Below are 13,388 nucleotides of genomic sequence, written 5' to 3'. Positions count from 1 at the left end.
TTATTTGAAATGGGAAGATTTCAAAAATTAATTACAATTCAGCTGATAGCAATATCATATTTTTCAAAATAAAAGTAGGGTACCTAAAATAAATTATGTCATCTCATGATGATAACACAGATTTATTAATCATTATTGTAAAGCTGTGTTTACACAAAATTCATTAAATGTTTATTTTTCGTACTTATAGATTCTACTAGCCATCAGGCTCGCTTCGCTCGGCATATCCGTCTAGCCAGTGGGCCCCGCCCCATGGACCCCCAACTGGATCGTCCAAGAATGAGATCATTTGAGCATTTTTATCATATGCTAGGACAATCCAGTCGGGGCTCCAGACTAAACGTCTGGCTAAACGGATATGGCGCGAAGCAAGCCTGATGGCTAGTAATATAATATTCCCAGGATTGAAGTAGCAGTGCCCAATCAATTTTTCCGTGAAAAATGCATTTAAATCTTCAACTTGGTGCCAACCTAACAAAGTCAACTCAACTTAATGCCAACCTGACAAAATTATTAATTTAGTTGCCAGTTAACAACTGTTTCGAAGAGGTACTCTATCTAGATTATAGTTCCATAGTAACATATGATATGGAAATTTCAATTATAAATTAAGAGATTGGAAGAAGAAGAATATACATGCTAAAAAAAGAACTTTAAACCCTTTAAAACAACCCTTAGAGTTGAAATATTGCCAAAAGATTTCTTAGTGCGCCTCTAAAGGGCCTACTGAACATACCTACCAAATTTGAACGTTTTTGGTCCGGTAGATTTTTAGTTATGCGAGTGAGTGAGTCAGTCAGTCAGTGAGTGAGTGCCATTCCGCATTTATATATATATAGATTAGATTATAGTATTATACTATTAGATTCTATTAGTATTATATGCTGCTGCTTACACTAAATTTATATTATACATTATAAGTTACATAAAATGTATGATACACCTACCTACATAATATACCATATGCAAATTAAAATAAATATACTATATTTATTATATGCTGATGCTTGACACCAAATTTATATCCATAAATTACATTATACATAGAATGTGTGATAGAATGAATGATAGTCTTTGTAGGGAGACATTCACAATTTCTGCATCAGATATTATTTATTCTTTTTTGAATAAGGATTATTTTGTTCTTCAACTATGTTTTTTATTTTAGATGCTATAAAGTAGGCCGAAATTTTCAATAAACATAGAAACTATCACAATACGGTATAACTTACTAGGAATATAACCAAATTTGTTGTTTTATTTTTGGTCAAATAAACTGATCAATATAGAAAGAAGTATTGGAGATGTATGTAGAACAAAAAGATTTCTTCAAATTAATTAACAGAATAAAAATGTTTGACTTACCTGTGAAATGGTATTTCATTTCCTTTAACATGCCCATTCTTGCATCCAAATGCAACACAATACATCACCATTTTTCGGTCGTATTTTTATTCAATTCTATGCATTTCACGACAAATACATCACAATATTTAAGAGAAAAGGTTGTGATCTAATACTAATAGCCCTAATACTCATTCAAATCCGTTTTGAAACTTTAAAAATGAAAAATCATACTCAAGAGCTGCAACAGCCTGCTTGAATGTATGAGTACGAGAGAGAAGGGAGTCCCACACGGTATGCCTGTCTCACTCACTCCGCCTTACACACTTTTGGTTGTAGCTAAGCATTGGACAGCCCGTTCCAGTTAGTTTAGAGTTCACTGGTATCTAATGTGAAGAGAACCTAAAATAGAACAAGAGTTAAAATTGTATATTATTTTATTGATTACAAAAATAGCAATAAAAATACTGGAATGGAATTGATAGAATTCATAGGATATAGGTAAAGTATTCTTATACAATGTAACTCTATTTAAGAAATAAAAAACACTTCTAAGCGTATCTTATCTGAATAAATCAGAATTGGAAAAATGTAACTGCTTGAATAAGAAGTAGACAGGAGAAGAACAGAAGGTGTTCCAATGATGGTGTAAAATAAGTGTAAACTAATGACCCCCTGGGTTGGAGAGCTCGCTTATGAACTGTTGCATTATAATATTTGAGACATGAAACTTTCAATTATACAGAGTTGATGAAAATCATGGAAACAGCTAAATATTTCTCTTGCAAGAATAATTTGACAGTGGTTTTATTAGGGATCCTATTTGAAATGAAGGAGTGGTCATGTGAAACATGATTTTGATACAGAGTTTCAAGAAAAAATGAATGGCGAAAATCGCACATTGATATCTTAACCTGTATCAGTTATTGAGATCATGTATCAGCCCATCAAGGACTGTCTGTGTGATAGCTTCCGAATAGCCTCAGCTATATATATTTTTTTTCTAGAATTGAATGTTCTGAATCATGTGATACAGTGAAGAAATTTCTGAGTGATAGGAATATTAAACAAAGAGAGTGTGTATAACTTCGTACTAAATTTGATAATTACAAATCATTCAAGATTGAGGTGCCTGTTGAATTTATAGTGAGACTGCTGAATGCTGATTTCTGGTGCTCTGATACGTAGATTTTTTGTCTCAAATAAGCAAGTTGTGAAGAACTCTCGTGTTTTTTTAGGGAGACAAAGATCACAGAGAGTGTAAATTTTGAATCTGACAATAGTGTTGACAAGAAGATTGACCTTGCTCTTGGTCACTGGAATGCCCAGATCCAAGCAGGGTCCTCTTTCAATGTTTGTTTAAAAATATGAGCTTGACATATTATGTGTTTGTGAACATTTTCTGACTGTGGGTGAGGCAGATTTTTACTCACATATCTCTGACCTTACACTTGCATCGATTTTTTGTAGAACTGTGACCAGATGTGGGGGCTATGCTCTTTACATTCGGAAAAATATTGATTTTACAGTGATTGATGTGTCTGCACTGTGTAAAGAACTTGACTTGGAAGTAGTGGCTGTGATGGTGCCTGCTTACCGCATATTATATGTGTTTCATTGTATCACTCTCCTAGTGGTAACTTCGACAGTTTCTGTGACTTATTTGAATGTTTGCTTGTTTTATTGAATAGACACTCCAACTATAGGATTGTAATAGCTGGGGACTTTAATCTGAATTTTATTGGTGATGACACAAAAGCAAGATATGTTATGGATCTTATGAGAAGTTATGGCCTTTACATCACTTGTACCGAGCCCACCAGGGGAGCAGCCTGCTTGGATAATGTTGCTGTGAGCTTTCAGCCAGGCGTTTGCAGCACTCAAGTGATTGAGCTTCATGGTGATGACCACTCTGCCCTGGTAACAGCTTTCCAAAATTGCAGCTCTTCTGTGGTGAATGATGTACCACCTTCTTGGCATGCCAACTATAATTTCAGAAAAAAATACCTATACATGATGCTGCTCTGACCCTTTTTAGATATGCACTGGCCAGCACCCCCTGGGAGGCTGTGCTCCATGACACAAATGACCTGTTTGGAACATTTTTCCAGTATTTCCGGGAGAAGTTTAACAACTTTCTTCCGGAAATTGTCAAGTCACATTGCAATCAAGGACCAAAAAAACCCCAGGCCATGTGAAAAGTCATCTTGAGTGGTACACTGATGATCTTGCCAGACTTAAGGAAATCATGCTTGCCCTAAAGATAGATGTGAGCATGGCAATGACGATGACAGAGAAAGATAACATCGAGCCAAATCCATCTACAAAAAAAGTATTGAGCAAGCTAGAAAGTTGGTAACAGCATCTAAAATTGAGAGTGCACCAAATTGTTGCAAGGCTGCATGGGATGTGATAAACTCACATAGATCAATGCCGAGGAGACAACTTGACTTTGCAAGTCCTGACTCTTTCAACAGTTTCTTTATAGAGTCAGTGAAAGACATAGTGAGTGCATTGCCTGTTGTTTCTGAGGATCCAGTTGAGCTTCTGGCTGCACGAGTACCACCCACACACGCTCGTCTTTCTGTCTTCTGTCCAGTCACTCCAATAATCGAGAGGATAATAGGAGGATAACCCAGTCTTTCAAACCATCCAGGAGTCCTGATATCTACAGCATGTCTGCTTATATGCTTCGGGAGGTGATTGATTCTATTTCAGATCCCCTGGCAGCAGCTGTCAACGACTGCCTGAGAACTGGTGTTTTTCCAGATTCCCTGAAGACCTCAAAACCCGTTCCTGTCTACAAAAAGGGGGACCACAGCTTCAGGCCAATTCCAGTGACTCCAGTGTTTGGAAAGGTGGTTGAAGCAGTCATCAAGCCCCAGCTTGAGAACTTCTTTGAAAGACAAAACCTTCTCTCGAGTATGCAGTTCGGTTTTTAAAGAGGGAGGTCTAATGTGGATGCAGTAAATAGAGTGGCTGAACGTATTGGACAGGTGTTTGAGAATGGAGAGTCTCTGGAGCTGACCTTGTGTGACCTGAACAGAGCCTTCGATTGTGTTGACCATTGTATCCTGATTGAGAAACTGCACTACTATGATGTAGTGGACTCAGCGCTATCCATTCTGGAGTCCTATCTAGCTGGAAGGCAGCAGGTGGTGTCTCTGGGTGGAGCTTCTTCCTGTCCACTCCCTGTGAGCCACGGTGTACCTCAGGGATCAATCCTGGGACCGATCCTATTTATAATGTAACAATCATCTCAGGCCTTGGTTTTCTACAGCTACAAGCCAGGCCAAGACAGTTTTCGACTTGCAACTTTCTGCCTCAAAACGTACGAAAGGAACCAGCTTATGGCAAAGAGGGGTAGAGGTTGAAACAATGATGGTCAAAAGTCTAACGGTGAAATAACTGACGCTGACCAGTGACAAAAGGGTGGCAGCCAGACGCCAGGCGTGAGTGGAGTGCCATCAGATAGGGGGCAGCACCAACTGGGGCAGTGATCCAAGGAGGAACAATGGTTCGAGGGTTGGCGAGCACGTGGAGTTGGGAACACGAGGACACTTTTCGGTGAACCACGGCTAGAGTAACATGTCTGAGGAGTGAGCAGCGTGCAGCCCGCAGCCCTAGGGGCTGAAATGGAGTCCTGTTTACGGAAAACCACCACCACATCAACACCATCACATCAAAACCACCATTGAAGAAAAATAATTAAAATTCATAATTTGTAATGTAAGGTGAGCAGTTTAAAAGTGCGCGAAAAGGCCATGGTCCGCGGGATATACAACATATAAGGTTAGTGTAATTTTAAGTTGTTGTTTGTTTGCCACACTGGTTATTTTCTTGTATTATTGTTGTTTAAATAGGGTTTAGGTTTTGTGATTCGTAGTATTATTGTGCATTATCCTATTTGAATATAGAGACTCTCCATAAACTTTATTATTATATTTCATAAACGGTAAAATCATATTTCATATTTCGGTGTTCTACTCAATAGACTTATTACTAAAATTCCAAAGGACATTTGATATATTTAACCAACATTGAAAATCTCATTTTGTTTCTTTGTAAAGTGTCAATTTCATTTGCCTTTTGCTTTTTTTCATTATATTTATCTAATGATTCAAATTTGCCTTGTGTTGTTATTTCACAAGTATCATTAGATCCCCTCCCTTCTTTATTGTTTTAATCATGGAGTGAAGCAATATAGTTGGGAAAGATGTGTAGTTCTACATTCATTGATTGCTGGACTGCGTCTTTATTAAAAGTAATAAAGTAATGTACATTGTTTTTTTTATATAGTTCAAATGAATTCATGTCTCTGCTAAAGAGTTATGCTGTGGTAGTTGTTTATTCAAATTTCGAGGGTCGTTCCCTAATAATTAACGTTGCGCCTGGGTTATAAATTTCAAATTTTATATTATCAAATTTTCATATTACTATTTAAATTTCAAATTCACCATATATTAAGCAATCAGTAAGTGTAGATCTAGACAATAATTATGATAAACGACCTCGACAGTGATGGTTCATGCTCTTGTTTGTGGATCATTGATGTCATCTGGCTGTGACCTTCAGCAGGTGTTGGAGATGTCAGCTGAACATCTGCGGTCTTCAACTTCATGGTTCCTGGCAAACCGATACCAGTTGAATTCAAACAAGACCCAGCATGTCATCTGCAGCTTGTCAAGAAACCTTCCTGGTGATCAAGACCCTGTCAAGCTGCTGGATTTTGTTCTGGACAATAAACTCAACTGAGCAAGCCATATTCAGCATGTAACCACGAGACTGTCCAGAATTTGTTTTCTGCTGCTGAAGCTGAGGGGTCATGTGACTGAGGCCTATTTAGTCATGGTGTATCACACGCTCTCCCACTGTTACGTTTCCTATGGCCTACTCATGTGGAGTCATTCAGTGAAGGTTGTGGACATACTGAAGCTGCAAAAATGCTCATGCAAAAAAGCTCGTGCACACTGCAAGCCCCTTTCTGTTAGACTTGGTATTCTAGCAGTGATCTGCCACTTCCTACTTCTCTGTCTAATGTATATCAAGAAGAACCAGCAGTACATGTTGACTCGGACTGATGTGCATGAGCATAACACCAGACATCAAGAGCTGACTGATATTCCCAGAGTACGCCTTCAGAGATCACAGGTGTGCTTCAGGAGTTCGGCATTGCCATACTTCAATAGGCTGCCCACAGGAGTGGAACAGTCGGATTTAAGAGCATTCGAGAGAGTTGTATCCAAGCACTTGAAAAGCAAGGTGTACTACAGTGTTAGTGGATATATGAGTGATGATTTGTCGGAAATGCTGTCTTGCTAAACATGCCTTATGTATGTTTTTGTTTTGTGTATTGTATTTTATGTTTTTGATGCCATCAATCCCATATTATGGGTAAAGGATGCAGATTTAGGAATAAAGGCATATAAAGCTGATGTTTATGAATCAATAAATGGAAAAACTGTCAGTAGTAATTGCATGCAATGAATTCTTCAGCACACTAAATCACAAAAAAAAATTATTATGCAATATTTCAATGTTATTTTTATATCTTGAAAAAGGACGAAGTAGTGAGTCAATTTCGTTGTCCAAGGAACTTGACCTGTAAAAAGGTTCAAAGAAAACGTCTTGGAAATTTGAAGCTAATTGATAAATCTCTATATCTATAAAAGGCTAAGCCCCGACAGACTGAAATCACACCACAGCCCAAACTACTGAGCCTACAAACTTGAAATTTTGCACAATCGTTTATGATAGCCTCAAAACATCCACTAAGAAAGGGTTTTCAGAAATTTTCCCCCCTGAGGGAGCTGGGGGCCCCCAAAAATTTTGTACTTTTTAACCGCTCATTGCACAGCAAAGTCATGAGGAACTTTTTTGTTCAGCTACGAAAAAAAATTATATCTATGCAGAAAAACTCCAACCAGGAGCAGAGAGAGGTCCAGGAGAGGGCATTTTTTGGAAATTTTCATGTAAAATCACACTACAGCTCAAACTAAATGGCCTACAGACTTAAAACTAATTTACAGCTGTTATATAGGTATGGTGAATGTGATATTTTCGAGCTCAAAATTTAAGTGTTTTTATTCTTTATTTTGTGAATTTATAGTTTGTTTCATGTTTTTAAGAAACTTTTATTATTAATCCATCCAAATTTAAAATTGTTTGTTTTATTCTAATTTTTATTTTGGATTGTGATTTGGTGTAGAAATTTGAATGTACATAACCTATAATATTTGGACAATTTAAAACTAAATTAGGAAATTGAAGAAGTTTTAGGCAATAGCCTGTTTTTTCTTTTCCGATTCTTGTATTTTTTTGCTAACCTTATAAATAAATAAATAAATTATGCACAAATATTTTTCAAACATGCTAGACGCATACTAAGAATGGATTTTGAGATATTTTGCCTCTAAGGGTTTCAAAGGATGAAAAAGGATACTATTCAGTAAGGTTATGAACATGGTAAGGTGAATGCCATATGGAACTGAGATAATTGACACATTATATTCTAACATATGTTGTAATCATTGGAAAGCTTAAAATAATTTTTTCAATCAGCTGATCAAATTTAATTTTCTGTGGATCAAAAGCACGAGCTTGCCACATGTTTGTTCCATTGTTGTATGCTTGGCCAGTTCGGTTTGTTCTATCAGCTGTATATGGAGTCTCATACATTCCGATTAGAACAGAGCACAGACATTTTCTTTGGTTAGGAGTTTGTTGATAATTCTTTTTTCAAATTCAAATTTTATTTCAAACAAAAATCACATTGGAAAATTTCTTAATAGACAACAAGATTACAAAAACGAGATGTCAAACATAAACCTACATTTACTTGTAGCATGGCAAGAAACAGACAAACTTGAGTACTAGCCGTGAGTTCATTCAATATAACTTATATTTTTATGTTAATATTTTGTGAACAAAAAGTACGAGTTGATGAGAGATGTGAGTAATTTCTTATATTAGATCTAAATGGTTATTCATATTGTATAGTAGTCAGGGTCACTTCAATCAAAGTTTTTTATTTTGTAGCTAATAAATTTCATAGGTATTGATTGTCCATAATGTAGCCAGTGTCCATAATGGAAGTGATTGAACTACTCAAAATTAATGGCTTACTGGTCCTTCATAGAATTTATAGTACTCCTGGTGATTGATCCTGTCTTTTTTCAGTGTTGACTATTAATAATAGAGCTTTATTTACAACTAGCTTACCTGGCGAACTTCGTACCGCCAAAAAGTCAATGTATCTCATGTCACACTTTACTTTATTTGGTGAATCATGAAATTTATCTGACAATCAATATTTTCATTTACATCTGAATACGAACTTCCTATGTGCTTAGTCATGCAGCATTCATTATTCCCAAAACATATTCTTCTCAATCAATTGGTAGTAATATCTAACAGTAAAGTGTTGAATTAAAAAAATAGAAACTGATAAATCAGTGTTTCAAAGATGAATTCAATGTTTTCATAGTTGTTGATTGTCAATAGATGGTCCATGAAATATGCGATGTACGATGGATCACCAGGAATTCCATATTCTTTCCATCTTTCATTTTAGGATGAATATAAGCTAAGCTAAATTTAAAAAAATTGTGAATTATTCTGCCATTAATGGATGCAATATGAAAAACTCTCTTCCATGAGGTGTATATTTTTTTCCAACATTTTCCAGTTACTCAATGATAGAGGAGTGATAATAATTATTTGTATAGGTCTTCTAAGGAACCATTATCTACAGCTGGTACCAATCAACTACACTTCAACTTCAAATTACCAGTGTAATACCAGTAGCCTACACAATTTATCATAGGGTGATGTGTTTATTACAGCTGGTAACTTTAGATGCTAAATCATATTATCTCAATATGATGAATCATATTCAATATCATAATCTCAATATCTTGAATCATGATCATCTTTCCGTTCTTCGGTAGCCGCTAGGCCGACAATTTCGAAAACATAGGTCTATAAAATGGATCAAGAAATCCATCAAAAATTTTCAAGAAATTTCTTAGAATAGCTTGTCTGTGTTACAAAAATGCCTTCTTTGTTTTGTCTTATTTCCAAACCTAAATAACTAGCTGGATTCTCATTTACTGTCATTTCAAAATTTTTCATTTATTTTTCCAATAGATTATTCATTTTAGTTTCATCCTTGCTCATAAAAATTCCATCATCTACATGTATGGCTAAATAAAGTTCATTTGAACTGTCTTTGAAAATGCATTGATCAGATTTTATGGAGAAAAAAACTAATAGCCGCTTCAATTTTCTTCCCAATCATTTAGAATACTTTTTCATTGTAGTAAATAATATACTACAGTGAGGTCCACGTTATAATGGCAGTGTGTGATTTGCTATGGTGTTGCTATCCTTGTCTATCATTCAACAAAGCAGATGGCTCTTTCACGCTTTGCGATGTTGCCACATCATTTATCAACAATGTAGAAATTCAAATAATTGACAAAATATTTAATCTTGATCATGAAAATTTATTATTACATCTTTGAAAAATATATTTTCTTGACAAATAAAATATGATTAACTTTTTTCAGCAATAATGAACAGTTAAATTTATCAGAGATATACCAGTATCAACTGTTTGGGTGGCAAGGCTGAGATCTGGCAACCCTTTTCTTCTATCTTCCTACACTGCCATTATAACCTGGACCTCACTATAGCACAGTAATTCACCATAAAAATCTGGTGTGGTACACTCACACAACTTTCCTTGCTCATTGAACTGTAAGCCTCATTCTTAAATGAGAATAATTTAGGGGAATAACATAATGACGATTGGCGACAACATATTTGAAACTATATTCACCTGGAATATTCCTGAATCCTCCATCAACTTCCTAGATGTCAATGTAATCCTTTCCAACTCCAATACCTTATCCACCAATACTTTCACCAAATCCACCCACACTCAACAGTTCCTACACTTTGAGAGTTGCCATCCCTACCACATCAAAAGATCCCTCCCACGTTCCCTCTCAATCCGAGGCCAAAAAATTTGCAGTGATCCCCACCATCTTGACCAGTACCTCAAAAACTCCACCAATCCCTCCTGAAATGTAACTATCCTGAACAGTTGTTACAGAAACAAATCTCCTCCAAAACTGACACTAATCCAATTACAAAAAATTCCCAAATCCCACAAACTCCAAAGCTCTGTACCACCTACTTCCCTGGAATTGAAAACCTCAAACCTGTCCTTAAAGATCTGTTCCATGTTGTCTCCTCCAATCCCTCTACCAAACACCTTTTCCAGCAACCACCCACCCTCATTTATAAGCAACCTCCCAACCTCAAGAAAATTTTCAGTGAAAACAAATCACTCACCTCTGATGAAATCCCAACTCCACCTGGTACCCTACCTTGCAAACGCCTCCGCTGTAAAACCTGTCCTATCACTGATTCTTCCATCTCCTTTACCAGTCCTATCACCAACTACACCCACCAAATTCAACAATCCAGTAATTGCATCTCCAAAAATTACATCTACCTCCTTTCCTGCAACTTCTGTCCTGCCTTCTACATAGGTGAAACCACCACTGCCCTAAACCTCCAGATCACACACAAATGGAATCACAGGGCTTCCTTTAAAAATTATACTTCCCTACCCATCCCTACCCATGGCCCTGAGCACAACAAGAACTTTGACCAATGCTTCAAAGTCAAAGTCCTCGACTTGACTATCCTATTTGTAACTGCCCCCCAAATACCTCATAATGTCCCCTGAATCAGTACCCTTTTTCTCTCCATCCGTCTGCACTGCGTAATCGGTGGTCTCTGCTGCTACAATTGACTCTCCGTGCATACTCTGTGGTCACAACCATTTGATTTCAAACTGTACCCACTCACTGCTCGGTTGAGGAAGGAAACTCAGTTTCCGAAAATTTCCCCCATTTCTAATGTAAGTTTTTAAGTGTTTTCAATATATTTATGACTTATGTCTCCTGTTTTAATTCATATATACATATATATATATATATATATATATATATATATTATATATATATATATATATATATAATATATATATATATATATATAAATATCATGTGTATATATAATTTTGTGGTTTCTACATTCAAGCCAAAGCGCAAAAAATCTGGTGTGGTACACTCACACAACTTTCCTTGCTCATATTTGAAACTACGATAAGACTTTTGTATATGTGTATATATAATTGTTTTCAGAGTACTTTTTCCTTTGTGTAAATTTTGAAATTCGATGATTTTTATAAAAGTCGTCAAAACAGCTGTTCTACAGATGAAATATCTCGACTTGTGTTCTCTTTATAAACTGATCTACCTACCTACCTCATGCATGAGAAGAGGTTACAAAGTCCATTTCTCAATGATGGGGTGGACCCCCCATCAGTTTCCCAAGAAGGAGACTCATGCCAGTTGATATAGCTGATAAATAACTATACAGAGTATGAATTTGAAAAAATTCAAAAAAAGTCATTTTTGAGAAAATCATGAAACACATGGTTTCTTAGTATTTACCCGCTATTTTTCTCAATAATATTATGGAGCTCCTGCAATTTTCCCAGAGATGAGACTCATGTCAGATAACAGGACTTATAAACAGCTATCCATGGTATAAATTTGAAAAAAATCGTTAGAACCGTTTTTGAGAAAACCGTGAGAAAACATGGTTTTTTTAGTAGATATCCGCCATTTTTCTGACATCTTGAATTACATTTTATTGAATTTCTTGTTGTCGGATCCATCGTATAAGGACCTTAAGTTTAAAATTTCAAGTCAATAGGTTAATATTAGGAATGGAGTTATCGTGTTCACAGACATACACACACACACACACACACACACACACACACAGACCAACACCCAAAAATCGTGTTTTTGGACCCAGGGGACCTTGAAACGTATAGAAAACTTGAAATTGGGGTACCTTATTTTTTTGGAAAGCAATCCTTACCTATGGTAATGGGGCAAGGAAAGTAAAAAAATCTGGTGTGGTGCACTCACACAACTTCCCTTGCTGTTATGAAAATTGATCACCTGACACTAGTGTACTCGCACATCTCAAGTCTACTATAAATTCAAAGATATGAGACAGCTGGTGATAGGTCAATAACGCCGGAAACACACGAGGTCTGCTATCTCTTCGTAGTGAATGATTTAATAGAACCAATAGTTGCCAACAGTTTGCAATTAAATAATCACATTTTCTCGGATTTCAAGCTTATTTTCAATTTTAGGTGGAAATGTCACTGGACAGTAATTGCAGAGATTTTCATGCTCAAACTTTTCCACTTTAATTGTATATGAAGGCTGATAATTGAGAATCTAAAATCAAACTTTGCATGGGATGAAGCTCCTGAAATTTTTACAGATATAGGACTTGTTGCAGTTGATAGAGCTTATCAATGACTATTTAGGTATGAATTTGATCAAAATCGTTGAAGCCGTTTTCGAGAAAATTGCGAAAAACCCGGTTTTTGACAACATTTTCGCCATTTTAGCCGCCATCTTGGATTGCATTCAATCGAAATTGTTCGTGTCGGATCCTTATAGTGTAAGGACCCTATGTTCCAAATTTCAAGTCATTCCGTTAACTGGGAGATGAGATATCGTGTACACAGACGCATATATATATATACACACACACACATACACACACATACAGACCGATAGCCAAAAACCAATTTTTCGGACTCAGGGGACCTTGAAACGTATAGAAATTTAGAAATTGGGGTACCTTGATTTTTTTCGGAAAGCAATACTTTCCTTTTCCTTACCTATGGTAATAGGGCAAGGAATGTAAAAGGACTTCTGATACTAAAGTTGTAGATCTTAATAACAAAAAAAAATCAGATTAATATCTTCAATTTCCATCCCTGTGCTTTACTAATATTGCGAGTGGAGCTTCCTTACCAGATATTTCTGTTTTATACCTGTTGTAGCTCTGCATTTAGAAACAGCATCGGAGGTATTTCACAACGTTCAAACCTCATGACGTAAAATGTATTTTTACTAATGTGTCACTCTCTA

The sequence above is a fragment of the Nilaparvata lugens genome, chromosome 3 (genome assembly GCF_014356525.2).
Source record: "Nilaparvata lugens isolate BPH chromosome 3, ASM1435652v1, whole genome shotgun sequence".
Classification (NCBI taxonomy): domain Eukaryota; kingdom Metazoa; phylum Arthropoda; class Insecta; order Hemiptera; family Delphacidae; genus Nilaparvata; species Nilaparvata lugens.
The sequence above is the reverse complement of the archived record's forward strand: the minus strand, read 5'-3'. Positions refer to the sequence as shown.